This window comes from Microtus oregoni, unplaced genomic scaffold, assembly GCF_018167655.1.
Source record: "Microtus oregoni isolate MIOR12 unplaced genomic scaffold, Mior012 000008F_ref0000371, whole genome shotgun sequence".
In the NCBI taxonomy this organism is placed as follows: domain Eukaryota; kingdom Metazoa; phylum Chordata; class Mammalia; order Rodentia; family Cricetidae; genus Microtus; species Microtus oregoni.
In genome coordinates, this window is record NW_024543067.1 from 47,843,444 (window position 1) to 47,871,253 (window position 27,810).

At 42.3% G+C, this 27,810-nt stretch overlaps 1 protein-coding gene and 1 long non-coding RNA gene across 2 annotated transcripts in view; one reads left to right on the plus strand and one right to left on the minus strand.

Moving 5' to 3' along the window:
• Positions 1-5,101, minus strand: part of Tmem45b (transmembrane protein 45B) — a 45,121-nt gene extending 40,020 nt beyond the window's left edge. Inside the window, exon 1 of the mRNA XM_041656900.1 lies at positions 4,955-5,101. The gene's annotated coding sequence lies outside the window, so the exon portion shown is untranslated. The remainder of the gene's footprint in view (positions 1-4,954) is intronic.
• Positions 4,736-27,681, plus strand: LOC121451446. The gene is made up of 4 exons (XR_005974725.1): positions 4,736-4,763; positions 5,714-5,767; positions 26,823-26,894; positions 27,665-27,681. It is a non-coding gene; the product is annotated as an uncharacterized LOC121451446 (long non-coding RNA).
• The last annotated feature ends 129 nt before the right edge of the window (positions 27,682-27,810 follow it).

The window sequence follows — 27,810 nt, forward strand, 5'->3', positions numbered from 1 at the left end:
ATATAAAAATAACTAAATACAAAGAAAGTAAACAGTGCAATTTAAGAAAGTGGACTCTGGAACTGAACACAGTTCTCAAAAGAATAAATATGACTAATAAACATTTTAAAAAGCACTCATCGTCCCCAGCAATCAGAGAAATAAAAATTAAAACTACACTGAGATTTCACCTTACCGTATTCAGAATGGCTAAGATCAAGAAAACCAAAACCAATAATTGACAGCCAGGACGTTGGGCAGGAGAATGTTTATCCACTGCTGGCAGACTATAAATAGGTGCAGCCACTTTGGAAGTCAGTGTTCAGACTCCTCAAAGAGCTAGAGGCAGATGTATCATATGATACAGCTATGCCCTCTGAGGCATATACCCAAAGCTCTGTAAACCATCACAGGCTTACTTGCCTGTTTATGCTCATTGCTGTTCTAATTACACAAGCTAAGAAATGGAATCGATACAATGGAATTTTATCCATCTGTAAAGAAAAATGAAATTATAAAATATGCAGGAATTGTATTAAAACTGGAAAATATTCGGTTATGTAAGGCAATTTAGGCCCAGAAGGACAAATGCCACATGCTCTGTCTCATAGGTAGATCCAGCTTGGACTTAGATTTGGGTGTAACTTAGGGTACCTGTACAAGCCAGGGAAATAGAAATGAACAAGTGCACAGGGGTTTAGGAAGATCTTAAGGGAAGGGGAATAGTAGAACACGGGATAGAAAGGAGAAAGGGCAACAATGGCAAGTGTTAGGTAAAGACGGGTGGGATTGCAAAGGGAAGGGTTGTGGGAAGGATAACTAACACTTAGGAGATTTGAAAAAGCCATATAGAAATCAATTTTAAAAGCTCACTGAAAAATATGATTTAAAATGTTTGAATAGAAGTACCCTAGATGGAGGGATAATTCTCTTTCCAGAAGCTATGTTATTAAACAAAAATCCCAGTGCCTGATATGGGATACTCCCCTTTGTGTTGTTGGTGAGAGGCAGCTCAGCAATCCCTAAAACAATACAAGTTATTACCATTACTCTTGATTACCCACCAGAACATGATGGTAAGACTCTCTTGGTGAAGACACTACATATTTTGGTCATGAGACAGTCAATCCAGTATTGAACTGGGCACTTCCTCCCTGCTGACTAGCTTTTGTGGTGCTAAAAAAATTATTTGTATGCTACCAAGGGAAAAAAGTCATCAATAGTTTTATCCAGCTGTGAATTCTTGAGAACTACATTAATGACTGGCCTGGAAAGATAATATGGGTGTTGCAATAGTGGCATGAATGTTATGGGAATAATTGGTGACTTTTTATTGGATATAAGTCCCACTCCACAGGAGGGAGCTCATTCTTGTATAAACCTGGCCAGGAATCTGTGGTTGGAGAGGTCATAAGCTCTGGGGGAGAGCCTACTACTATTATTATGCTAAATATAGTATCAAACTGCTTTCAAAATAATTTTATTCATACCCATAAATTAAGGCAGCTCTTAGTCCTCATCTGAGACACTTTTTTTTTTTTTTTTTTTTTTTTTTTGCCATGGGTGGTTGTTAATGAAGAGACATGCAATTGGTCAACATGCAAAGAATAAGTAACCATTGGAGTATTCAGCATTAAATGAGTGCTTATGCTGTAGGGTATTTGTACACCATGTGAAGGTATATTGCTGTTGGTGTAATAGAAAGTTAAATGGCCAATAGCTAGACAGGAAGTATAGGTGGGATTTCTGGAGCGAGAAAGAGGAGAGGAAGCAGGAGATGCAAGATGCGAAAGAGGTAACACCACGTGACAGAATGTAGATAGATTAACTTAAACTGTAAGAGCTAGTTAGCCTAAGGTATAGGCTGGGCTTTCATAGTTACTAAGAAGTCTCCACGTCATTATTCGGGAGCTGGCTGGCGAGACATAAAAGAACTGGTTACATGTCTATGTCACCTCTCTCCCTACCCAAGGTACAGGGAACCTACAGAAGAAATGATAGAAAGTTTGGAAGAGCCCAAGGTCCAAGGTGAGGGAGAATTGCTGAGATCTGTTTTTGTTGTTGTTTGTTTTTTGATTTTTTTAATGGATGCTTCTCACAAACTCACAGTGATTGTGGTTATGTGTGTCAGACCTGAAGACCTGTACAACACAACAAGTCAACATTCCAGCATGGATAGTAGAGGGGCACTTGAGGTACCATCCTTAGCTGAGGAACTATAGCAGTCAATGACCACTGGGCTACACTGGGGAGGGACAGTCATTTTTTTCTTCAGGGGTGTGGCTCCTGGTAAGTTGGTCATACTCTAGAAGGCTCCACACCCATGGGAGAAGTTGTCGTACTAGTTTGATGTAGTGACTTTAAAAAAAAAAGGTGAGAGAAGGTTGAGAGGGAAGTATGTATGTATGTGTATGTGTGTATATGTGTGTGTGTGTTTGTGTGTGTATGTTAGGGTCCAGAATGAGTTGGAGGGAAGAATTTGTGGGTTGGATATTGCCAAAATACATTGTAAACATCTACAAAATTATCAAAGAATAAATAATACATAAAAACAAATGTGCAAGTATTTAGTAGGAAAAAAATTATAATCTTCTATCACAAAATTGGAAAAAATAGTAATAAAAATTATCTAGTATGGACTGGAGTATTCTAGAGAACATTCAGGTGCGAGTTCCAACGCTACTATTTCATAAGCGGACAGCCCTGGCCAGGCACAGAATGATGTGCTTTCAGTTTTGCATGTGGAATAGGAACCCTACCCTTATATCCCAGTGCACAAATCACTCTGTGCTCTACAAATCCCCATTCTGCTGTCCTACCCACAAGATATTGACGATGCTTTATGAAAACCCAGTCCTTGGCAGGGCAACACCGTGGTTTGCCGCGTGTGGGCATTACTATGCACCACATACAGGCGGCTGGTGGACCCTTTTCAATTTCCTTCTGACCTCCGAGTATGTCCCTGTGCATCTACTTTTAAAGGAGGTCAGTAGAAGAAACCCATACAGTTCTACTTTAATCTATTTTGCCTATTTCCAATTCTAGAGAAGGTTTGGGGAAGAGAGAGCTGGCTGGTTAAAAGGGTGGGAGTTCCGAGTTCAAGTGAAGAGCGAGCCACAGGAAATCCAAGGGAATCACAGCACTTGTGTGTGGCCGCTGGTTGCTCACCTTCAGTATGCTCTACTATTGTAAACAATTTATTGTTTGTCTTATGGCCATCTGTAGAAACATACAGAAAGGAAATATCTTTATATAGCTATTTATTTTTTTAACATACCAGTGACTTTAGTTTCCCTATAACTAAAAAGGTTTGCCATCTCAGGAACTTCAGGTATGAAGGTGGCTGTACATGTGATAATGCTGTCCTTACCTACTGTGTCCAACCAGGAAAAGCATGATAACCTTTGGTTGTCCTTTGATTATGCCTTACACCAACATATTTTGAATAATTGAGCATGCATCTCATGCCATCCTGAAACAATGGGAAGAATGAGAAGTCCTTTTCTTAATCTCTGCTTCTGGGCTCACCTCAAAGTGCCATTTTTGCATCATAGCTCTTTAAGGCCCAAGATTAAGTCATAGCTATAACCCAAAGCTTTTCAGGGGAGACCTCAGATAAAGTGATGCTCAACAGCTTCACCTTGGCCATCACAGGCGGCATCCACCGGAAAGACAGGGGAAGAGACTGCAGAATGCAAGGGGAAATACAGCACTGGTACGGGTTCCACTTTCCTTACTCAGAGCAAGTCAAAGCCTTTGGAGAGAAGGAAGAATGGTGGGTCTCTATTACACTGTTACAAATATGTGCAACCAGATACAGTCTTGCTTGCTGCTTATCACAGGAACCTCATATTCAAAGGAATATCTTTCCCATGCCTTCTCCAGAAACTACAGAACATCAGGTAATCACATTGAGTCAACAAACCCATAAAGAGCTGCTTCTTGGGGTTCAAAATCCAGCCTCTACTGAGTAGAAAGTACATATTGACAAAAACAAAAGCACAGGTTGCTTGTGAGCAATAAACCGTGGTATCTATTTAGATGGGTGTGTAGTGAGATAAATGCATCTGCCTTCCAGCTTTGATGGCTACGCTAATCCTGAAGTCAAATGGAACCCAGGGTGGGGTGACACCGGAGAGCGGGGAAGAGGCTCCAAAGAGAACGGAACAAACGGAAACAGCCGTTGTTGAGATCTTAGGAGAGGCAGCTGCTCTTAAGCTTTTTTAAATTTCATTTTTACGAAGCCTTACCTTTCCCTGACTGCAGGACAAATCCGTGTTTTGTTGTTGCTGTTGTTGTTATTGTTGTTGTTGTTTTCCCCTCATTTAGGGTGGTTCTTGTTTCCAAGGTCAATCCCTCTCGATTCAGACAGGTGCCCCCTTTCAGGTTCTCCTTAAGAGCCAATCTTATAGCTTTACTCTTTGATTTGAGAGGCCAAGGCCAAACGATGGCTGGTGGGGCTGTCACAACTGTCTCTCATTATCAGATTTCCTGGTCTATGGAATGTGTCTCGTTCCTGTATTTGTGGATCCCTAGCTAACAAGGCGCGACAAATGGGGTTCAAGTGAGCACAAGCCAAGCTGGTCTCCGCAACAGGCACACCACCTAAATTGAGTCCCCTGTTTCACCAAGGCGGAATGGATGCGGGACTTCGCACCTTGGCGTCTCTCAGTAACGTTGTGGTCCGGAATCATTCCTGGACCTCGGGAGCAACTTCGGCAGGAACTGGTGAGCAGGATTACTCCCAGCCCCAAAGAGGCGACCAACGGCTTAAGACGCACTAGGTATCCTCAGCACTCCAGCACCCTTCCTCCACCCGAGAGGCCTCCAAACCAGTGTGCCCCTTATCCGGCTCAGTCCCCTTCTTGGCGGCGCTCCCCTTCCCTATCCGCGCCTCCCTTCCTAGGTGGAGCTCCCTCAGGCAGTGCCTCCTTTTTTCCCAGCCCCGAGCCCCTGCCCCAGCGGAACTTCTGACCTTTTCCGAGCCTCAGAGGTGTCCACTTGTCAGGTCCGGTCACGAATGTGGCCGCTGGTGCCCAGCAGGTACAGGCGTCCGCGCCCCGCTCCGCCTGGCCCCGCCCGCTGCAGGCTCTGGCAACCACCCTGCTAGCCCGCAAGCAGGTAGCCCAACACTGCGCTTTCCTTCGCGCCCCTTGACCCTGCTTCATAGACAGTCCCTGCCCTGCCACAGGCACTCCCTAAAGAGTGTGCTGCTGAAGCCCAGGCTTCTGGCTCATCCAGGCAGACTTCTTAATGGAAACTTCCTACTATGTAAAACAATTCCTGTCCTGGGAAGTAGGGAAGGTATAGCTCTGAATTTTGCCAGTCAGGGAACCACAGCCAACATACATGGGACAATTGGCCATGAACTGCTCACCTGCTGCCAAAGAAGGCTCTGGTGGGCAGTACATACATGAGTGGACGCCTTTAAAGAAAAAGAAATCCATCCATCCATCCATCCATCCGTCCTTCCGTCCGTCCGTCCATCATCTGCTCTGTATACATTTGACAAAAATCTACCAGGTGGGCATAGATTCCGGGAGAAGTCCAAGCAGAGTTCCCTTCCTCCCTTGAAATGCACGGCTCTCACTGTAGTGTTTAAGATGCTATGACCTTTGTAGTTCTTTAGCCCTTACTGACCTTATTCTGCATCCGCCCTCCCCCTGCGCCCGTGCTGCCCCTTACCCTTTAATGACAAGAGGAGAATGTTAGTACTAAGGATTTCTTTTCACAGGCTGGTAAGAAGCAGCAGAGGAATCTACGAAAAGCTGCTCTGTTTTCAGAAAAGGTATTATAATAAACATTTATATTGTCAGCTTGGGGACTAGTACTGGGAAGAGTCAGACCTCATCCTGGAGTTTGCTCACACATGTAGGTTTTGAAATAGAGGAAAGGGAGGAACCCTACACAGTCATCAGTCTGGGAGGGGCTGCTCTGGGCTTTCTGCTCAGGGAGATTTTATTTTCCTCATAGGCAAAGGTCATGAGGCAAACGTGTGTCATTTTAATTATATAGCTACTGACTGACTAGCAAAGATGCTTTTAAAATTTCTTTTTCTCTTCTTTCTTTTTACTTTTTTTTTTTGATAGACTCTTACGTAGCGCAGGCTGGCTTCAACTTTGCCAGGTAGCCAAAGATGACCTTGGACTTCTGATCCTTCTGCTCCTGCTTTGAAAGAACAGGGATTACAGGTTATCCTCTACGTCTGGTTTATGTAGTTCAGAGGTTGAACACAGCGTTTTGGGCAAGCTAGGAACATACTCTACGAATTGAAATGCATCCACAGCCCAGAGATACTTACTTCGTGTGTGTGTGTGTGTGTGTGTGTGTGTGTGTGTGTGTGTGTGTAGGCAGAGGTCCATGGTGGGTGTCTCCCATCACTTTCCATCTAATTTCTTGAGACAAGGTCACTCATTGAACCTGGAGCTGGTTCACCTGTTCAGTTAGACGATGGACCAGCAAGCCTTCGGGATCCTCCCTCGTTGCAGCAAGATGACGGGTGTGTGGGGCCCCCTCCATGCCCAGCATTTTACATGAGCCTTGGGGATCTGAACTCAGGTCCTCATTCTTGTGCTGCAAGCACTTTACCTATTGAGCCGCCTCTTCAGCTCTGAGATGCTTCTTAACCGTGAAAAATCAGAACTTAGGAAAGGATCATGGTAGCATCCAGATATTAAGACAAGCCAGTTTTTAAAGTATAATTTTGATTGCCCTTAACTTCATTGAAATCAGTTTCAATGAAGTAGTTAAAAACAAAAAAATCAAGAAATTAACTTTAATATGATACAATAATATGAATTGTAGTATTTTCAGATATTATCCATATTCTAGCATGTATCAGATTTTCATTTCTCTTGCTTGGTAATATTCTATTGCATATTTATAAAGTATTTATTCATGTATTCATCTTATGGTGAAAATTTGGCTTGTTTCCACATTTTGGCTACTGTGGATAAGGCTGCTATGAACATTTGAGTCTCTGCTTTCAGTTTTTGTTAATATGCCCAGAATTTACCTCTCTCATCTCCCCCTTCTTCTGAACTCCCCAGACCCCTGCCACAGGGCTTGACCTTCAACTCCCTAGATGGAGCTCCTCCTGCCTCTGCAGCTGGATTTACACATATATTCTAGTATGTCTGGATTATGTAGTGCTAGGGATTGAACCCAAGAGTTCGTGCTAGGTAAGAAATCTACCTCCTGAGCTACATCCCTAACACAACTGTTCTCCTCTCCCCTTCTCTCACTGATCTACACTCCAAGATCACAAGTGTATTTCTAGATATTTATTCCTCATGATGCTATTGTAAGCGAGACTTTAAAAACTTCTTTCAAGCCAAGTAGTGGGTGGCCCATGATTTTAATCCAAGCACTTGGGAGTCAGAGGCAGGTAGATCTCTGAGTTCAAGGCCAGCCTGGTCTATAGAGTGAGTTGCAGGACAGCCAGGGCTACACAGAGAGACCCTGTCTTGAGAAACTGAAAAAAAGGGAAGGAAGAAAGGAAGCAGTTCGTCTTGCCTTACACAGAGCTGATTCACTACCACAGCATTAAAGGCTATAAAAATAATTCATTCAAAGATGGTTTCCAGGGGCTGGAGAGATGGCTCAGAGGTTAAGAGCATTGCCTGCTCTTCCAAAGGTCCTGAGTTCAATTCCCAGCAACCACATGGTGGCTTAAAACCATCTGTAATGGGGTCTGGTGCCTTCTTCTGGCCTGCAGGCATACACATAGGCAGAATATTGTATACATAATAAATAAATAAATATTAAAAAGACAAAGATGGTTTCCATATTAGCAAGCAATTCTTACATCATTGAAAATGGAGACCATAAAGAAACACACAAAGTTGTATCATTTAACTGAAGAAGTGCAGTCCCCAAACAAGATTATAGATGGGCTCCTTCAGAGTGTCATCTTGCCGGGCACCTCGTCTTCAGGTAATGCTCCCTAAGAGTGTCATCTTGCCGGGCACCTCGTCTGCAGGCTGTGCTCCCTAAGAGTGTCATCTTGCCGGGCACCTCCTCTGCAGGCAGTGCTCCTTAAGCTTCAGCACTACAAACCCCAGCATGTGTTTGCACGCCTTTCCTTTTAGGCTTTAGCTCCGATCTTTATTCTCTACTGGTTGTCTCTAAGTCCTAAAGTCAAACCCTGTTTCACCAGGTCGATCTTTGGATTCCTCATTCACTACCCTCCAGCTCCTTAAGTCTCTTTCAACAGCCTAAAATCTAAGACTCACGCTAGATTCCTCCTTCTAGTCTGTTTACCTTTCTCTTCCTAATTTGATCAGTTGCAAATTCTTATTATCTGTGGTGGTTTGAATGGGAATAGCCCTGATAAGCTCCTGTATTTGAATGCTTGGTCCCTAGCTGGTGGAACTGTTAGGGAAAGTTTAGGAGGTGTGGCCTTGTAGGAGGAGGCATAGCAGTAGGGACAGGGTTTAGGGTTTTCAAAGCCCTGCCATTCCCAGTCATCTCTCTCTCTCTGCCTCCTACTTTCAAATAGTAATGTAAGCTCACTGTTATTGCTTCAGTACCATGTCTGCCTGCCTTCTGCCATGCTCCCTGCCATGAGGGTCATGGACTCTTATCCCTTGGGTCCCTGAGCCCCAAATGAAACTCTTTCTTCTGTATGTTTCTTCTGTCATGGTGTTTCGTCATGACAACAGGAACGTAACCAAGACAATCTTTACATCTTTCATTGCTTTATTTTTTTAATATTTTTCAAATTTATTCTTCAACAATTTCATACACCTATAAAATGTACTTTGATCTCATCCACCCCTAAATCCTCCCTCTCATTTCCCTCTCCTGGATATCCCCGACAACTCCAATAGTCCTCTATCACCTTGTGTTCTCCCTACCCCCACCCCCTCCCAATCTCTTCTGTAATTCACTGAGTCCAGTTTGTACTGTCTGCTGGAATATTGGCTGATCTTGTTGGCTTGATTCTCTGCAGGTCTTGTGTAGGTAGCCAGAGCTGCTCTGAGTTCATGAGTGTGATCGCCATATCATATACAGAGGACCTCTTTGTACAGCACTCCTCCCTATCCTCTGGCTCTTACGCTGTTCCTGTCCCCACTTCTCCAGTGTCCCCTGAGTCCTGGGAGATTGCTATGGATGTTGTGTTTAGGAATGAGCACTCAACAATCTCTTATTTACAGCACTTGGACTGGTTATGAGTCTTTACAAACTGCTGCCCACCACAAAAGAAGCTTCTCTAGCCAATGCTGGCAGCAGCATACTCTACAGATATAAACATAAATATGCAGAAGGCAGTTTGACAATATGTCCATCTAGCAAAACAGCAGTAGTAGGTATTGTCCTAGGGTCTGTGCTCACCCAAAGCCATTTTGATCATACCTAGGACTCAAATTCAATCAGAAAGCAGTGGGTTAACCCTATAAACTTCATATCATTATTACATTCACAGGGACAACTTACCCAGAATTTGGTGTTCACATATGAATAATCCCACTGATAATTTGTCAGCCTGTATATAGCCTGTATATAATACCTCCCGGTATTATGAAAGATAGCCAACAGGGAGTTTTCAGGTCAGTTTCAGTTTGATTTCTCTGTATCCTACAGCCAAAGTGCTGTGTCTTCAGCACTAAGGCCTTACCATGTACTTATGGTGGGCAACCAAGAGAGGCAGCAATAGCCTGTGTTTTTATTGTGGGGGCAGGGGGCGTGGCTCAGGGAAGAATCCCACACCTGGCACTGAGATTTTTATTAAATGTATTCTGGGGAAACATTGACTAACCATGAAAGGTACCTGTGCTCTTTTAAAACTTTTAATGTTTTTTTTTTTTTTTTGGTTTTTCAAGACAGGGTTTCTCTGTGGCTTTGGAGCCTGTCCTGGAACTAGCTCTTGTAGACCAGGCTGGTCTCGAACTCACAGAGATCCGCCTGTCTCTGCCTCCCGAGTGCTGGGATTAAAGGCGTGCGCCACCACTGCCCGGCTCAAAACTTTTAATGTTTATATTTTATTTATTTATTTATATTTAAAAATTAGCTTACGAAATAGTAGGCTTCACATACACCCTTGGCTCTAGTTAAAGCACTCTTAGCCCCTTCTCTTCCTGCCCTTCACCCATTCCTACTTGTGCCCCCAGCATTTTCCTATTCTACTTTTGTATCACATATGTTCTGCTATCCCCTCTCCTTCCCACGGGCCCATTCTAACTTCCTGACCTCTACAGGTACTCCGAATTAAACACAGGAATCTAAAAAGTCGAAGCAAGGATCGCCATATGAGAGAGAACATGTGGCGTTTGTCCATCTGGGCCTGGCTTATTTTGTTTAGTTTAATACTTTGCAGTTCTATCAATTTACTGTGAATTTCATAGCTTTTTCTTTCTAGCAGGAAAACATTCCATTGTCAACATGTACTGCATTTTCATTTTCCATTTATCAGGTGATTCCATTTCCTAGCTATTGTGAAGAGAACAGCAGTAAACACGGATGAGCAAGCACTTTTGTAGGGGGCTATAGAGTCTTTGGGTTTATACCCAGGAGCAGCATGTCTGGATAATTGGGCAGCTTCATTTTTAACATAAAAAAATTTGTTTGGAAAAGTCTTAAGGAAATATATTTATCTAAGATTGCCTACAAACCACAGCAATGATCAGTCCTGCAAATACTTCTAGAGGCTCAATAGTGGCGTTCATATCTTGGCTACTGCGAAGGGAAATTAGGGCAGGAACCAAAACAGGAACCTGGAGGCAGGAACTGAAGCAGAGGCTGTGGAGGAACACTGCGTGTTGGCTTGCTTCCACGGCTCACTCAGTTTGCTTTCTTTTTTCTTTTTCCCCTTTTATTGAAAATAGCTTTTTTTGCTCATATAGTATATCCTATTGGTTCCCCTCCCTCTACTCCCCCCCCCCAGTTCCTCTACACCTCCCCTCCCATCTGGACCCACTCCCTGTCTGTCTCTCACTAGAATACAGTAATAAACTAAAATATAATAAGATAAAAGTAACACATCAGACTAGGACAAAATAAATATGAGGAAAAGAGCCCAAGAAAAGGCACAGGAAACAGACACAGAGACCCACTCATCTGAACACCTAATAAATTCCATAATAAAACACTAAACTGGAAGCCATAATATATAGGGAAAGGACCTACAGGGTAAAAAGAGAAAAAATATATAAGTAAAATAAAATGAAATGAAATAAAAACAAGATAAAAGAAAAGGAATGCTTTCATGATATTATGAGACAAGGAAACTCCAAAGATGCCTCTGAGTTTGTTTTCTGTTGGCCACTTCTACTGTTGGGTGTGCAGCCTACCCTTAGTTTGTTTCCGCAGTGAAAGACTCCCTTGATGAAAACTATTTTTTAAATTTGCAAGTGGTTATCAGTTGGAGACAGCTTCTGGGTTAGGGACAGGGACATGCGCCTGCTTCTTCACTCAGCTCTAGGACTTGACTGGCACAGGCCTGTAGGGCCTTGTGTGTGCTGCCTCAGTCTTTGTGAGTTCAGATGAGAGTTCATCAGGATGATTGAGAGGGCCTTGTTTCCTTTGTGTCCTCCATCACCTCTGCCTCGTACATCCTCTCCACCTCTTCTGCACACAGGGCTGAGTGTTCCAAAGTCTCTCGCTCTCTACATGACTGGCTGTGTGTCTCTATGCTTGTTCCCATCTGCTGCAGGAGGAAGCTTCTCGGATGACAGCTGAGCAAGCATGGTGGTTTTCAGCCTTCCTAATGCTGTCACCTTTAATGTAGTTCCTCATGTTGTGGTGAGCCCCAATCAGAAAATTATTTTGTTGCTGCTTCATAATTGTAATTTTGCTACTGTTGTAAATTGCAATGCAAATATTTGGCACGCTATGTAACCCCTGTGAAAAGGTTGTTCAATGCCCAGGGTTTGTGACCCATAGGTTGAGAACCCTGGCAAATCAGCATGGGTTTTTTTTTTTTTTTTGTTTGTTTGTTTCGTTTTGTTTTGTTTCTCAAGACAGGGTTTTTCTATGTAACAGCTCTGGCTGTCCTGGAACTCACTTTGTAGACCATGCTGGCCTCTAACTCACAGAGATCCACCCTCCTCTGCCTTCTGTATGCTGGGATTTAAAGGCGTGCGCCACCACCATCTGACTAGCAGCATGCCTTTTATTACCACAACCTTTGAGTAAAGCAGTAGCATTTGGTTTTATCCTAGGTTCCTGGGTTACCTAGTCACAGATTCTTGGTCAACCAAGCAGTGTTGGGCATGGGTTCCATCTATGTGTTTTCAAGGCATGACCTGATTATTTTCTGAATTTCATTGGTATTTGATGTAATGGTTTCTCCTCCAGTCTTCCTTTTCTTTTCAAAGAACCAACTGTTTATTTCATTTATTCCTTGTATGTTTTTGTTTCTATTTTTTTAAAATTAACTTCTGCCCTAATCATAATATTTTCTTTCTTCTACTCTTGTTAGGTTTGACTTGTTCTTTTTTCAGGTCCTTAAGATATATCATTAAGGTTTTTTTTGTTGTTTGTTTTTGAAAAGTGTTTCTCTGTACCTTTGGAGCCTGTCCTACAACTAGCTCTTGTAGACCAGGCTGGTCTCTTAGCTCTTTATTTAAGATTGCTCTGATTTCTTTCTCTCTCTCTCTTTCTTTTTTCATTGTTTTGTTTTTTTCTCCCTCCCTCCCTCCCTCCCTCTCTTTCTTTCTTTCTTTCAGACAGAATCTCTCTACATATCCCTGGCTATCCTGAAATTCACTATGTAAACCAGGCTAGCCTTGAATTCACAGGGATCCACCTGCCTCTGCCTCCAGAGTGCTGGGATTAAAGGTGTGCACCATCACCACCTGGCACTCTCTGATTTCTTAATGATGACTCTTAGAGCTAGTCCCTCTTAGGATTGCTTTCATTGTAGCTCACAGATTTTTAGTATGCTGTTTTAATTTTCATGTGATTCTTAAATCTTCCTTCTTCATTTCTTCAGTAACTTGTTTATCATTTATCATGTTTAATTGATATGAGTTTGGGTACAGTCTAGGATTTCTCTTGCTGCTGACTCTCAATCTTATTCTGCTGTGATCAAATAGGATATAAGTTATTCTTTAACGTTTTCTGTATTATTTAGGTTCATTCTGTATTCTAATATATAATCTGTTTTGGAGAGGAACTCATTAACTCCTAAGAAGAATACATAGTTTGTAGCATTAGAATGGATTGAATTTTTACAAAATTATTCTTATTTATTTTATGTGTATGACTGTTTTGCCTGCCTGCATGCGTGTCTGTATACCACGTGCATGCCTGGTGCTCCTGGAGGCCTGAATTAAGCAGTGGATCCCCTGTACTGGAGGTGCAGATGGTAATGAGTCCCCACAGCCATGGGTTCATCACCAGTATGCAAACTTGGGTCCTCTGGAAAAGTAGCCAGTGCTTTTAATTTCTGAGCCAGTTGCTGGAAAGAATGTGGTGTAGATGCCCTTTTAGTCCTTTGGATCTGTGATGACCTTTTAATTGATACATTTTCCATTGATTTTTTTAATGGAAGGCCTGTAAATTAATGAAAGTATTTGGGGTATTAATGTCACCCACTACTACTGTACTAGGATCAATCTGTGCATTCCGATGTAATTACTATTTACATCTAATAGTATTTTCTTCGTGGAGTTGGGTGTACCTCTGTTTGGGCCGTATATGTTTAGAACCATAATATCTTCTTGATGGATTGTTCCTTTTTTTTTTTATAAATTTATTTATTTATTAAGGATTTCTGCCTCGTCCCCACAACCGCTTCCCATTTCCCTCCCCCTCCCCCGATCAAGTCCCCCCCACCTCATCTGCTCGAAGAGCAATCAGGGTTCCCTGACCTGTGGGAAGCCCAAGGACTGCCCACCTCTATCCAGGTCTTGTAAGGTGAGCATTCAAACTGCCTAGGCTCCCACAAAGCCAGTACGTGCAGTAGGATCAAAAACCCACTGCAATTGTTCTTGAATTCTCAGTATTCCTCATTGTCCGCTATGTTCAGCTAGTCCGGATTTATCCCATGCTTTTTCAGACCTAGGCCAGCTGGCCTTGGTGAGATCCCAATAGAACATCCCCATTGTCTTAGTGTGTGGGTGCACCCCTCGTGGTCCTGAGTTCCTTGCTCGTGCTCCGTCTCCTTCTGCTCCTGATTTGGACCTTGAGATTTCTGTCCAGTGCTCCCGTGTGGGTCTCTGTCTCTGTCTCCTTTCATCGCCTGATGAAGGTTAATATTCCTGAGGATGCCTATGTGTTTGTCTTTGGATTCACCTTATTTAGCTTCTCTAGGAACATGAATTATAGGCTCAATGTCCTTTATTTATGGCTAGAAACCAAATATGAGTGAGTACATCCCATGTTCCTCTTTTTGGGTCTGGCTTACCTCACTCAGGATAGTGTTTTCTATTTCCATCCATTTGTATGCAAAATTCAAGAAGTCCTTGTTTTTTACTGCTGAGTAATACTCTAATATGTATATATTCCATACTTTCTTCATCCATTCTTCCGTTGAAGGGCATCTAGGTTGTTTCCAGGTTCTGGCTATTATAAACAATGCTGCCATGAACATAGTTGAGCATATACTTTTGTTGTATGATAGGGCCTCTCTTGGGTATATTCCCAAGAGTGGTATTGCTGGGTCCAGGGGTAGGTTGATCCCGAATTTCCTGAGAAACCGAAACACTGCTTTCCAGAGTGGTTGCACAAGTTTGCATTCCCACCAGCAATGGGTGAGTGTACCCCTTTCTCCACAACCTCTCCAGCAAAGGCTATCATTGGTGTTTTTTATTTTAGCCATTCTGACAGGTGTAAGGTGGTATCTTAAAGTTGTCTTGATTTGCATTTCCCTGATCGCTAAGGAAGTTGAGCATGACCTTAAGTGTCTTTTGGCCATTTGAAGTTCTTCTGTTGAGAATTCTCTGTTCAGATCAGTACTCCATTTTATAATTGGGTTGATTAGCCTTTTACGGTCTAGTTTCTTGAGTTCTTTATATATTTTGGAGATCAAACCTTTGTCAGTTGCAGGGTTGGTGAAGATCTTCTCCCAGTCAGTGGGTTGTCTTTTTGTCTTAGTGACAGTGTCCTTTGCTTTACAGAAGCTTCTCAGCCTCAGGAAGTCCCATTTATTCAATGATGCCCTTAGTGTCTGTGCTGCTGGGGTTATACATAGGAAGTGGTCTCCTGTGCTCATGTGCTGTAGAGTACTTCCCACTTTCTCTTCTATCAGGTTCAGTGTGTTCGGACTGATATTGAGGTCTTTAATCCATTTGGATTTGAGTTTTGTGCATGGTGATAGATATGGATCTATTTTCATTCTTCTACAGATTGACATCCAGTTTTGCCAGCACCATTTGTTGAAGATGCTCTCTTTTTTCCATTGTATACTTTTAGCTCCTTTATCGAAGATCAGGTGTTCATAGGTTTGTGGGTTAATGTCAGGGTCTTCTATTCGATTCCATTGGTCGACTTCTCTGTTTTTATGCCAATACCAAGCTGTTTTCAATACTGTAGCTCTGTAATAGAGTTTGAAGTCAGGGATGGTAATGCCTACAGACAAACCTTTATTATATAAGATTGTTTTGGCTATCCTGGGTTTTTTGTTTTTCCATATAAAGTTGATTATTGTCTTCTCCAGATCTGTGAAGAATTTTGATGGGATTTTGATGGGGATTGCATTGAATCTATAGATTGCTTTTGGTAGAATTGCCATTTTTACTATGTTGGTCCTCCCAATCCAAGAGCAAGGGAGGTCTTTCCATTTTCTGGTGTCTTCTTCAATTTCTTTCTTCAAAGACTTTTAGTTCTTGTCAAGTAGATCTTTCACTTCCTTGGTCAGGGTTACCCCAAGGTATTTTATGCTATTTGTGGCTATCGTGAAAGGTGATGCTTCTCTGATTTCCCTCTCTGCTTCCTTATCCTTGGTGTATAGGAAGGCAACTGATTTTTTGGAGTTGATCTTGTATCCTGCCACGTTACTAAAGCTGTTTATCAGCTGTAGGAGTTCTTTGGTAGAATTTTTGGGGTCGCTTATGTACACTATCATATCATCTGCAAATAACGAAAGCTTAACTTCTTCCTTTCCAATATGAATCCCCTTGATCTCCTTATGTTGTCTTATTGCTATTGCTAGAATTTCAAGCACTATATTGAAGAGGTATGGCGAGAGTGGACATCCTTGTCGTGTTCCTGATTTTAGTGGGATGGCTTTGAGTTTTTCTCCGTTTAATTTAATGTTAGCTGTTGGCTTGCTGTAAATAGCTTTTATTATATTTAAGTAGGACCCTTGTATCCCTATTCTCTCCAAGACCTTTATCATAAAGGGGTGTTGAATTTTGTCGAATGCTTTTTCCGCATCTAGTGAAATGATCATATGGTTTTTTTCTTTCAGTTTATTTATATGGTGGATTACATTGATAGATTTGCATATGTTGAACCACCCCTGCATCTCTGGGATGAAGCCTACTTGATCATAATGGATAATTTTTCTTATGTGTTCTTGGATTCGGTTTGCCAGTATTTTATTGAAAATTTTTGCGTCGATGTTCATGAGTGAGATCGGTCTGTAATTCTCTTTCTTGGTTGGGTCTTTTTGTGGTTTTGGTATCAGGGTAACTGTAGCTTCATAAAAGGAATTTGGCAATGACTCTTCTGATTCTATATTGTGAAATACATTAAGGAGTATAGGTATTAGTTCTTCTTGGAAGTTCTGGTAGAATTCTGCATTGAAACCATCTGGTCCTGGGCTTTTTTTTGAAGGGAGATTTTTGATAACCATTTCTAATTCTTCGCGAGAAACCGGTCTATTTAGATCATTCACCTGGTCTTGGTTTAGCTTTGGTATATGATACTTATTTAAAAAAATGTCCATTTCTTTTGTATTTTCCAGTTTTGTGGCATACAGGCTTTTGTAGTAAGATCTAATGATTCTCTGAATTTCCTCTGTGTCTATGGTTATGTCCCCCTTTTCATTTCTGATCTTATTTATTTGCGTGTTCTCTCTCTGTCGTTTAATTAGTTTGGATAGGGGTTTGTCGATCTTGTTGATTTTCTCCAAGAACCAGCTTTTTGTTTCATTGATTCTTTGGACTGTTTTCTGGGTTTCTATTTTGTTGATTTCAGCCCTCAGTTTTATTATTTCCAGTCTTCTACTTCTCCTGGGCGCGTCTGCTTCTTTTTTTTCTAGAGCTTTCAGGTGTGTTTTTAAGTCCCCAATGTATGCATTCTCCGTTTTCTTTAAGTGGGCACTTAGTGCAATGAACTTTCCTCTTAGCACTGCTTTCATTGTGTCCCATAGGTTTGAGTATGTTGTCCCTTTATTTTCATTAAATTCAAGGAAGACTTTAATTTCTTTCTTGATTTCTTCCTTAACCCAGGTGTGGTTCAGTAGTTGACTGTTCAGTTTCCATGAGTTTGTCGGTTTTTTGGGGGCAGCGTGGTTGTTGCCTTCTAACTTTAATCCGTGATGATCTGATAAGACACAGGTGGACACTGATATATTTTTGTATCTGTGGAGGTTTCCTTTGTTTCCGAGTATGTGGTCAATTTTTGAGAAGGTTCCATGAGCTGCAGAGAAGAAGGTATATTCTTTCCTATTTGGGTGGAATGTTCTATAGATGTCTGTTAAGTCCATTTGCTTCATTACCTCCAATAATTCTCTTAATTCTCTATTACGTTTCTGTCTGATTGACCTGTCCCTTGGAGAGAGAGGTGTGTTGAAGTCTCCTACTACTAGTGTGTGTGGTTTGATGTCTGCCTTGAGTTCTAGTAATATTTCTTTTACATAAGTAGGTGCTTTTATATTGGGGGCGTATATATTCAGGATTGAGACGTCCTCCTGATGAATTGTTCCTGTTATGAGTATAAAGTGACCGTCTCGGTCTCTTCTGATTGATTTTAGTTTGAAGTCAGTTTTGTTAGAAATTAGTATGGCCACACCTGCTTTTTTCTTAGGACCATTTGCTTGAAACACCTTTTCCGAACCCTTTACTCTGAGTAGGTGCCTGTCTTTGTGGTTGAGATGTGTTTCTTGCAAACAGCAGAATGTTGGATCCTGTTTTCGTATCCAATCTTTTAGCCTGTGCCTTTTTATAGGTGAATTGAGCCCATTAATATTAAGTGATATTAATGACCAGTGGTTGTTTACTCCAGTTATTCTTATTGCTTTTGGTAGTAGAGATTGTGTGTCTCCTTTCTTTGAGATGTGCTCGTGAAGGGTCATTAGATGCCTGGGTTATTGTAGGCAGTGTTGGCAGTGTTGGATTCCTTGGGTTGCGATTTTCCTTCTATTACTTTCTGTAGGGCTGGATTTGTGGCTACGTATTGTTTAAATTTGTTCTTATCCTGGAATGTCTTGTTTTCTCCGTTGATAGTGAACGATAGCTTGGCTGGGTATAGTAGTTTGGGTTTGCATCCATGGTCTCTTAGCTTCTGCAGAACCTCTATCCAGGACCTTCTGGCTTTCATAGTTTCCATCGAGAAGTCAGGTGTAAGTCTGATCGGTTTACCTTTATAAGTTACTTGCCCTTTTTCTTTTGCAGCTCTTAATATTCTTTCTTTAACCTGTATATTTTGTGTTTTGATTATTATATGGCGAGGAGATGTTTTTCTTTGATCCAGTCTGTTTGGTGTTCTGTATGCTTCTTGAATATTTAAATGAATATCTTTCTTTAAGTTGGGAAAGTTTTCTTCCATAATTTTGTTGAAAATATTTTCTGGGCCTTTGAGCTGTGACTCTTCTCCTTCTTCTATTCCTATTATTCTTAGGTTTGGTTTTTTTTATTGTGTCCCATAGTTCCTGAATGTTTTGTGTTGAGAATTTGTTGGCTTTGCTGTTTTCTTTGATCTGTTCGTTTATTTTCTCTATGGTGTCCTCAGCATCTGAGAGTCTTTCTTCTAGCTCTTGTATTCTATTGATTATGCTTATTTCTGTAGACTCTGCTCGTTGGCCTAGATTTTCCATATCCAGCTGGTCTTCAGTTTGTATTTTCTTCTTTGCCTTCATTTCAGTTTTCAATTCTTGAACTGTTTCCATTACCTGTTTGATGGTTTTTTCTTGGTTTCCCAGGGTATCATGTACGTATTTACTCATTTCTTCAAACTTTTTGTTATACTTCTCATCCACTTCTATAAGGGCATTTTTTACATGTTGTTTAAGGGACTCTATTGTCTTCATAAAGTCGATTTTTTCCACTTCTTCTGTGTTAGGTTGTTCAAATACTTCTGTTGTAAGGTCATTGGGTTCTGATGTTTTCATGTTGTTTTTCGGATTATTGGGTGAGTTCTTGCCTTGGCGCCTGCCCATCTCCTCCTATTGATCCTATCCAATGGATCCTTTAGAAACCGGATCAGGTTTCCCTGCTGGCCAAGGGCTCCGCTTACAAAATGCCCTCACTCTCTTTCGTGGTTCCTGCTGCAGGCCAAGAACCCTCTCACCCCTCCGAAGGATCTTCAGGACAGGACCAGGCTCCCCTTGTGCCAGTGACCTGGCCAACCAAAGGCCTACCTCTTTGATTCAATTGTAGTAGGGCGATCTGCTCTCCTTATTGCACGCCTGTCCCAGCCGCTTGGGTCTGGCCGCCGCTCCGCCGCGTCTGGCGCCGCCGCCGCTCCGCCTCTGGTCTTTACCAATGTCCACTAGTTTTGGTTTGAAGTCTATTTTGCTAAATATCACAGGATGGACCTCTGCTTGTTTCCTAGCTCCATTTATTTGGAACACACCTTTTCACCTATTACCCTGACACAGTGGCAGTCTTTGGTGGTGAGGTACATTTCTTGGAAGCAGCAAGCAGGTGATTCTTGCTTTTTGATTCAGTATAGTACTCTGTGTCTTTTGATTAGGGAACTGAGCCATTAACACTTAGAGTTATTAGTCAAAGGAGAGGCATGTATTGATTCCTATCATTTTGTGTTTTTTCTTTTTGCAGTATTTGCTTTCTTTTTCCATTATTTAACTATTATTCTACCATGACTTATTTTTTCCTAGTCCCTGATAGATGAATTTGCCTTTCCTTTAGTCTGAAGGATTCTTTAATTCTATTTTTAAAGAGCTGGCTTAGTGCCCATAAATTCCTTTAGCCTGTTTTCATTCATCAAGTTTTAAATTTTCTTTCAGTCTTGCTGAGTATCATAATCAGGGTTGTTCTCTTTGAAAATTGAAATCTGTCAGTCCAGAGCTCCTGGTTTTTAAAGTTTCAGTTGAATAATCTGTGGTCGTTCAGATTGGCCTGCCTTCGTAAGTGGCTTGGTGTTTTTCTCTTGATGGTTCCTGGATATTTTCTCTACTCTGTATATTTATTGTTTTAATTATAAAATGATGATGAGGATTTCTTTTTCTGGTCTTGACTGTAAATATTTCCTGTGTCTGGATTAACAATCTTTTGTAACTCTGGGAAGTTATATGATCTTTAAATATATTTTTCTGTCTTTATAGTGAGATTCGTTTTCTTCTATTTTTTTTAAATTTATTTATTTATTATGTATACAATATTCTGTCTGTGTGTATGCCTGCAGGCCAGAAGAGGGCACCAGACCCCATTGCAGATGGTTGTGAGCCACCATGTGGTTGCTGGGAATTGAACTCAGGACCTTTGGAAGAGCAGGCAATGCTCTTAACCTCTGAGCCATCTCTCCAGCCCCCCCCCTTTTTTTTTTGACACAGGGTTTTTCCATGTAGCTTTTTTGGTGCCTGTCCTGTAACTCACTCTGTAGACCAGGCTGGCCTTGGACTCACAGAGATCCTGCTGCTGCCTCCCGAGTGCTGGGATTAAAGGCGTGTGCCACCACCACCTGCTGATTGGCTGATTCTTTTCCTTCTATGCCTATTATCTCTAGATTTGGTCTCTTCAGAGTACCACACGTGTCTTGGAATTCTCACTGGTACTTCCTTGACCTCCCGTGCTCCTGTCCACCTCTTAGTGCTGGGATTACAGGTGGGCTCTACCATGCCCGGTTCTCAGGAGCATTGTTTTGTCAAATACTTGTTCTGCGTCAACCAAAATGACTGTATGATTTTTTTTCTTTTGAGTTTCATGTCATTGTCCCGTGTTAGTGTGCTAAATTACATTAGCCAATTTTTATGTGTTAAAACATTCCTATACATAGTGAAATACGTTCTACTTGGTCATGGTGTATGTGCTGGCTAGGTTTTTTTTTTTTTTTTTTTTTTTTTTTTGTCAACGTGACACAAGTTAGGTTCATCTGGGAAGAAGGAACCTCAATTGAGAAAATGTCCTCATCAGATTGCCCTGTAGTCTGAGGGGACATTTTCTTGGTTAATAATGGATGTGGGAGGGCCTAGCTCACTGTGGTTGATGCCTCCCCTGGGCGGATGAGATGGTCCAGGGGCTGTATAAAAGGCAAATGGAGAAGCCATTGAGAGCAAGCCAGGAAGCTGTGCTCCTCTGTACTTGAGTTGCTGCCTCCAGACCCCTGCTCTGCTTCAGTTCTTGCTTCGGCTTCCCTGAGTGATGGACCAAACCATTTTCTCTCAAGTCACTTTTGGTCAGTGGTTCATCACAGCAACAGAAGTAAAATCAGTACAGTTTATAATCCTTTGTATATAAAGATATTTTTAAAATTAAAATGTAATTACATAATTTTCCTTCTTCTTTTTCCTCTAGCCCCTCCAAGTTCTTCCGTGTCCTCCTCACTCTCAAATGTTCGGTCCCTTCTTCCCCAATTATTATTGTTACACATCTATGCAAATATACCCACAAATATATAAATACGACATGCTGAGTCCATTCTTGTTGTTTATGTGTATGGTTTCCGGGCTGAACACTTAGCATTGGGTACCTGATTAGGGAGCTCATCCGGGAGGGGTTCCTTCCCCCTTTCAGCAGCCATCAGTTGCTATAGTTCTCTGTCCAGTGGTGTGGCCCAGGAGACTTCCCCCTCCTCATTAGCATATCTACTGATGTTGTTCCCCCAGGTCTTGTTCATGGAGTTATTTCTGGGAAAGATGGCCTCACAGCAGACATCCTCTACTCTGGCTCTTATGGTCTTTCTGTTCAGTCCTCCACAATGTTCCCTGAGTCACAGATGCAGGGGCTGTGACGTAGATGTATCCAACGGGGCTGAGATCTCCATGATCTGTTGACTATGTGTCGTGTCTAGTTGTGATTTTCTGCAGTGGTCTCCACTTACTGTAAGGAGAAGCTTCTATTCCCCACTCCTTCCATCCCCCCGAGTCAGGGTTTTTCTGTGTAGCCCTGACTGGCCTGGAACTCGCTTTGTAAATCAGGCTGGACTTCAGCTCATAGATAGCTGCCTGCCTCTGTCTCCCAAGAGCTGGGATTAAAGGCACATGCCACCAATGTCCTAAAAGAGAAGCTTCTTGAGGGGTGATAGCTACACTTACCTGTGGGTATAAGGACAAGGTTTAGAATGTAGTCAGAATATTGTTGGCCTAGCAGAGGGGCATTAGTAGATTCTCTTCTAATATCCAAGATCTCACTAGCCCTGGGAAGTTAGCTAGGTTTCTAATCATAGGCATGATTTCCCTCCTATTGAGTGGGCCTTAGGTCTAATTAGAAAGCAGTTGATTATTGCGTGTGAGTGCCACTTACCACACCTTTATGGATGTCTTGCCATGATGGTCATAGTGGTTCTGCTGTAGTATGAATAAGAATGGCCCCAGAGGCTCATATATTTGAAATCTTAGTTACCAGGGAGTGAAGGTATTAGAAGGATTAGGAGGTGTGACCTTGTGCAAGAAAGGATGTCGCTCTCAGCTGCTGCTCCAGCACCATGCATGCCGCCATCTCCCCAGCATGATGAGAATGGGCTAAGCCTCTGAAACTCTAAGCAAGCCTTGGTCATGGTGTCTCTTCACAGCAATAGAACAATGACTAAGACAGGTTCATAGGTGGTTCATAGGTGTTGAAGCTGGGTAGGACTCTTGCTTCTCTCTCTTGGCAGTTTGAGGGATATTTTCTGGTACCATGGAGGCTAGACTGCTGGAGGGCTTTCAGGTTAGATCCATCTGGAATAATCATGTGTCCTAAGCATCCAGTGTCCTCAGCAATGGGGACTTAGCTTCAACCTCTGTGAGGCAACTGAGGGTAACATCCATCGTCTGTGTTGTTTTGAGAGTTACGTGGACTACCCTGACCAACCATCCTGAAGGAGATTTCACATGCTTGGGACTGGGGTTTTCGTTAGCCTATGGTTCTTGTGGAAAGCTTTGTTAGCACTAAGGGCATGCCTTTCCATATATATATATATAGACTCTGAATTCAGTGATCTGAGTTTGCATCTTGGTGGAACCTTTTCCTTGAGGAAGAGACCTGGTCAGTTATCCTCATCAACTCAGACCATGAAACCCAACATAAACGAGTTGCCCATGCATGCTGCAGCACTGTTGGGGGCATGCTGGAAATGCAGATTGGTGCAGCCACTCTAGAAATTTTGTTTCATATGTGTGTGTGTGTTTGTGTATGTATGCACACACACGTGTGTATATGTATGTATGTACTGTATACACACACATATATGTACCTATACACATATATAGTTTGATTTTTAGGTAATATAAAATAATAAGATTCTTTGAAGTTTCATCAAGCAACCTTGGTGTTATTTGTCCTTCGTCCCCCCTTCTCTTTCTATATTGCCCTCCTTTTCCCTCCCCAGTTGGAGCCCCCTGCCCGGTTTTTCTGTTTCTCACTTCCAATCACCTGTATTCTGCTATTCCTCTCTCAAGCCACCCTCCCCAAATCCCCTCAGCCTTTCTATTTCCCTGGTTTCTGTGCTTATTCTATATTGTGTACACACTTCTGAAGATTTGGAGCTGGAAACCACAGATGAGAGAAAACATTCAGTGTTTGTCTTTCTGAGTCTGTATTATCTCACTCAATAGAATCTTTCTAGGTTCATCTATTTGCCTGAGAAGATCATAATTTAATTTTTCTTTACAGCTTAATAGTGTTCCATGTTTATTATCTGCGTTTTAATTACCCATTCACCAGCGAGGGACATTTCGGTTGTTTGTATTTCCTGGTTATTGTGAGGAGGGTAGCAATGAACATGGCTGACCAGTATCTATGAAGGAGGTTCTCAAGTCTGTTGGGCATATGCCAAGGTGTGGTATAGTTGGGTCATGGTAGATTTATTTACACATAGATCCTCTTGCCTCTGACTCCCTAGTGCTGGGATTAAAGAGGTGAGTTACAACTGCCTGGCTTTGATAAGCACTTTTTGGAATATTTCTTAGCCATTTTTGTTTCTTCTTTTTGGAACTCTCTGTCTGATGGAAACCATTACAGAAACCCACAACCAATAAAAAAAAATTTAGGGTTGTGGAGTCCAGTCCCAACTAATAAATCTACACAGCTCCTGCACCTAAGGCTTGGGGATCACTGAGGAAGAGAGGGTTGAAAGATTGTAAGAGTTGGAGGAATAGGGAGTTTGTCGTGAGATTCTTGCCCCCTAGTAATGTCAGAAGGTACACTCATAAAGTCTCACCGACGTGACTGCCTAACATGAGATGAACAAGGATGACACAAATAGACACGCCAACATGGATGAGGGAAAGCTCACAAGCCCAACCCTACACAAAAACTACAGGTAAAAAGGAATGCTGGGAGGGGGAAGAGCACACCAGTTGCTTATCCAGTACCAAATGCTCATTCCTGAAAACACACATAAAGTAACATTATCCAGACTGAGCAGTTTGTATTTAGGATCACACACACATGTATCACACATGCACGTGTGTGTGTATGTATACACTATAAGTATATATTTTAATGGAAAAAAGAGATCATTGTTGTTTCTAGAAATTTTCTGGTGGAATCTGTGGTTTCTCCTATGTATACATAGCATATCATCTGAAAATAGGGATTATTTGGCTTCTTCTAGCATGCTATTGGATTTAGTTTGCCTGTAGCTGGGTGACGATTTTACGTTAGTATTTACAAGGGACATTTGTCTATAGCTTTCTGGTGTAACAGGCCTCACGAGATGACTTAGGAAGAATCCTCTCCAATTTTTCTTTGAAGAGCTTGGGAAAGTTTGATGTTAATTATTCAACCACTTGACAGAATTTGTCATGAAGCCGTTAAGTAAAGGCCTTTTCTATACTGGGAAGTTATTAGATTTCTTTTCTTTTGATTACTAAGTCAGACTTACTGACTGTAAGTCTTCAGGGTTTCCATTCCTCCACGAATAAGTTTTGGCAGATTGTCTCCTCCAAGGAGTTTGTACATTTCACCCAGCTGATAGTATAAACAATTAGGGATGCAATAATAAAACATCTTTACACAATAGGTGTGTTGCCACACCTTTTATGGTGTAATAAGATGGAGTGATTTGTAAACAGAAGGTTATTATTACAATTTGGGTGGCTGAATTGGTCAAGATCAAGAAATACTGAGTAGGTATGATGCCTGGTAAGAGGACCAGGTTTTCCTCCAAAGGAGGGGAGCACGGTGTCTTCACATGGCAGAAGGAATGGGAGAGGAGAGTGTGACTCCTTCACCAAGCCCTGTAATAACGATTCCGGATGCTGTTAGGAAGGTGAATCACTGTGACTCAATGGCCTCCTAAGGGCCATGGCTCATGATGCCCTTGCACTTGGGATGAATTCATGTGAATTCTGGAAGGGACACGAACATTAAAGCTGTATCAGTTATCCAGTTTGTTGGAGTAAAATGCTTCTGCCAACTCTCTTACAAGCCTCTTTATTTATGTAAAATCTACAGCAAATTCCTCTTTTTATTTATGAGTTCAGGATTTTTTTTATTTCTTAGTCAATCTAGGTATTGTCAATTGTATTAACCTCCTCAAAGAACCAACTTTTAGATGTGACCCCCCCTCCATATTTTCCTCCTCTCTGTTTGATTATCTACTGCAGTTTTTATTTTCTTTCTTCTGTAAATTTGAGTTTAGTCTTTTTCCCTCTGATTCCTAGAGCAGTCACGTCAGGTTGCTGACTTGAGATCTTTCTGGGCGAGTGTTCTTAGCTGTAACTCTCTTCCCTAGTGCTGCTTTTACTGGACCCCATTCATTTGGGGAGGCTATATTCTCATGCCAGAGTGTATGTAGCTCAGAGGTAGAATGTTGAGGCCCTACATTTGATCTTTAACAAAACACAGACACACACACACACACACACACACACACACACACACACACACACACACGTTGGAGGGGTGAGAATATTGTGTTCTCATTTTCATCATATCTAAGCACCTCCTAACCTCTCCAGGGTTTCTTGTGTATATGTGTGTGTACGTGTGTGTGTGTGTATGTGTGTTATGCCCAATCCACGGGGACCCCAAAAGACCACCAGGGAGACCGACTCACTGAAATGTAAAAGCAAGGTTTATTGTGTGCATGATTACAAGCTGGTAGGGGCCTCATCAGCGCAGCAGCGAGAGGAGGTACCCTGCTCTTCTAAAGGGTATTGTTTAAAGGCAAAAAACAGAAAAGTTATATTAGCAGGGTGTGGGTGATGGGTTCAATCCTGATTGGCTGAAATTTGTCTAGGAGTGTTCTGGTGAAACGGTGATGTCTGTGTGCTGGCAGGTGATCCTATCTACAATGGTTGGAACACTAGGAATTTCCTTTGGATGGTCTGTTCCTAGGTGGTGCCTGGGTGGTCTCAGTTTGTGGACATCCAAATGGTGAGCGTGGCTGTGATCACCTTGGCGCTGGTTTTCCTGAAAATACATTGTCTTGTCCTTAGGTTGAGTGACTTCAACTTTAGTCATCTCAGCATCCTGCTCCTTCCCCTGGAGCCAAGAGAGTCTAGAGTGAGGGACCAGGAACCATTCCAGGACAGGAGCTGCCTTGCGCTAAGGCAAACAACTCATTGTTCAAGAGTGTGTTTTTACATTAAAATACATTCGTGATTTCTGGTTTTCCTTCTATTATAGGCTTCCAGCCTCATCTCATTGTGGACGGTTTGATTTGTGGCCTAGCATATGGTCTAGCTGGAGAAGGCCCAGGTACCTGATAAAAGAGCCATAATCTTTTTGTTTACGAGTACGGTGTTCTGCATGCTAGTCAGGTCAGGCATTTTCTAGTTTCATTAGTCCATTTATTTCACAATAATGATATTGTACGGCACACCTTTTTCTTACATAACCCAGTTTCCTTGGGTTATGTGCCTGAGCATGCAAAGTTCTAGAAAGCTACTCTGGTTCTGTTGTAGGCGTCACAGCAGGCATGAGGGAGGTGGGGGGTGGATAACTTTCACGGAAGCGTATTGCTTCTGAAGTGGGGCTGAGGGAGTCTAGGATACTGATGATTGTCCCAGTCATAACCTCAGGCCAGCTGAGCAGGGGAGACTGCAGCCTGTCCCCTTGCTTCTCTCAGCGATGACTTTGGGAAGCTCCCTGGCCCCTCTACTGAGCTGAAGAGGGGTGTCCGCATCTCCAGATGGGCGGAGTTCAGCACCTTCTGGGTAACAAACGCTTCCATATCTCCACACCCCCAACTCTTCTTTCTATCTACTCTGTGGCGAATAGTTCTCGCAATCTCCGTCAGTCCTGTGCAGACGGAGAGGATGTCCCCTCCACCCGGGTCTCTTGCTTCCTGCCCTGTGGCTTCTCTGAGGCTTTGCAGTCCGCTCAACGATCCCATTAGCACAGTGGGAATTTTGAGGACACAGGGCTCCCAAGGCCAGTCTTCACCAGTGAGAAAGGGCAACCGCCAACACAAGCTGTTTCATCCTTTTGTTCCCTTGGCACAGACTCATTTACGTGTTCTCTTTCAGCCTGCTGTGGCGGTACATCCGCAATCCCTGCACTTTGGGTGGCTGAAGTAAGAAGACTGCTGTAAATTCAAGACCAGCTGGAGTTACACAGCAAGTTCACGGCAGGCCTGAGCTACAGAGAGAGAGCTTAGCTAAACAATACCAGT